A 2,500-nucleotide genomic window follows, 5' to 3' on the forward strand; every position below is an offset into this window, starting at 1 on the left:
CGAGTGGAGCGATGGGAGGCTCTCCAAGAAGTTTGGTGGTTTTCGGATGCGTGTTGCACCGTTTACGACTTTTCGGGCAATTCCTCGTGCCGCAAGCGCAAGGTCCCGAGCGTTTTTTGATTCGGAAAAACTTTTCTCGCACGATACCGCTCCGGAACGTCGAGTGGACCACTGGGAGGCTCTCCGTGAAGTTTGGTCGTATTCGGATGCGTGTCGTACCGCTTACGACTTTTCGGCCGCGTGCCGGAATCGCAAGGTCCCGAGCGTTTTTTGATTCGGCAAAACTTTTCTCACACGATACCGCTCCGGCACGTCGAGTGGACCACTGGAAGGCTCTCCAAGAAGTTTGGTCGTATTCGGATGCGCATTTTATGCTTTATGAAATTTTCGGCCCATTCCGCGTGGCGGAAACTGCGGCAAAATCCCACAAAATGATAGTGTCCCGAGCAAAATAAAATTGGAAGCAAAATGTCTCGGACAATAATTTGCCAGTAGTTAATATACATTGAAAGAGGATTTTACAAACAAGTTTGGTTATTTTTGGACATATATTTTATCCGTTATGAATTTCCAAAGGTAAAATGATTAAAAAATTAAAAAAAATACCTCCGGGGCTCGAAAATTTTTGGTATTTTTTATTATGCGGGTTTGGATACATATAAACATATTTCCAAAATTTCAGATCGAAATTCCATGCCGATTTTTAAAAATGGCGGGGGGTCTCTGGGCACATGTGATGTCTCCTCCTGCCAGTCCAACAAAAGTCCTAAGAGCTCTTTAGGGGGGTGCACCATTCCTCACCCCCGCGGGCTTGCCGCAAGCCCTCGTCCGCGGTGCAAGCGGCGCGCGCAATGCGAAAAATGCTGGAAATTGCGGAAAAATCCCTGCCTGGAATAATTGCGAAAAATCCCTGCCTGGAATAATTACGGAAATGCCCCTGCCGGAAAAATTACGGAAATGCCCCTGCCGGAAAAATTGCGGAAAATGCTCGGAATTGCGGAAAATCCCCCCCCCCCCCGTGCATTTTTATATATAAATCTAATGACCGGGTGCGGGTGCGGGACCGGGTGCGGGTGCGGGCACTCGGGCACTCGGCAGCTCGGCGCGAGACGCGAGCGCGTGTGTGGCCTCAAGCTTCCCTCCGAAGGCCCTCGCAAGTCCCTCGCATGTCCCTCGACAGTCCCATCGGCAGCCCTTCGGCAGCGCATCGGCAGCCCATCGGCAGCCCTTCGGCAGCCTCTCGGCAGCCTTTGGGCATCGGCAGCCCTTCGGCAGCCCTTCGGCAGCCCCTCGCCAGCCCTTCGGCAGCCCCTCGCCAGCCTCTCGGCATCCCCTCGCCAGCCTCTCGGCAGCCCTTCGGCAGCCTCTCGGCAGCCCTTCGGCAGCCCTTCGGCATGCCTTGCATACATTCCCCAGCAGCATGAACCTCGGCTGGTTTTGCTACCCAGCAGAATTAACCTCTGTTGGGTGTAAAAATGCATATGTCTTGCACTAAGTGAAATTCTATAATACTTTCCTCGAACAATATTTATACATTAGTTAATATATATTATATAAGGAATTTAGAAAGAAGTTTGGTGATTTTTGGAAATATATTTTACCGGTTATGAATTTCCGAAGGTAAAATGATAAATAAATAAAATAAAATACTTTCGGGGCTCGAAAAATTCTGATATTTATTATTATGCGGGTTCGGATATATATAAACATATTTCCAAAATTTCAGATCAAAATTCCATGCCGATTTTTAAAAATGGGGGGGGGGGGTGGGTTGCTGGGCACATGTGATGTTTCCTCCTGGCAGTCCAAAAAAAGTCCTAAGAGCTCTTTAGGGGGGTGCACTATGCCTCACCTCCCTGCACCAACTGCCGAAGGCTTTTGGTGCGCGCCTTTTGGCGCACCTATGGCACTGACGAGGGAAGGAAAAAAAACTCGTCGACCCGTTCCGGTGTTGGAAAAAATAATTTCGGTTTCGTGGGGGCCCGGCCCCCCGTGTGGGCTGTTGGTGATTTTTTGACGGTAACTAAGGCAAGCTTTTGCCGAAATGATTCTCGGTGAATGTATAGCTTATGATGTGCCGTTGTATGCTATTGTTCCGACGATGGATTCGACGTTGAGGCGGGTGAGTTGCTCTACGCATTGCGGCGGGCATCGAACTTGCCTATCGCGTCAACTCGGTTTTTCCGAGGGTACTGTTCCACCAATGAAGTCTACTGAGGTGGACCGGATGCTGAGGCGGGCTCTCGGTTAGCATGTAGAATTTTTAGTGGCCACGTCTTGTTGGGGAGGGCATAATTATTCATTCATTTTGAAATTGCCCGAGCCGACGGCACGCACGTGCGATCATGTCGAATTCAAGCAGCACCCATCCTCCCGATTGCATCCGGTCAGTGCAAATGTTGCAGTTGTTCCTTTGTATGCTTTTCCGAGGGTGCTCTTCCGCCAATGAAGTTTGCTGAGGCGGATCCGATGCTGAGGGGGCTCTCCGTGCACGGCCGTA

This window comes from Mercurialis annua, linkage group LG6 (assembly GCF_937616625.2).
Source record: "Mercurialis annua linkage group LG6, ddMerAnnu1.2, whole genome shotgun sequence".
NCBI lineage: Eukaryota > Viridiplantae > Streptophyta > Magnoliopsida > Malpighiales > Euphorbiaceae > Mercurialis > Mercurialis annua.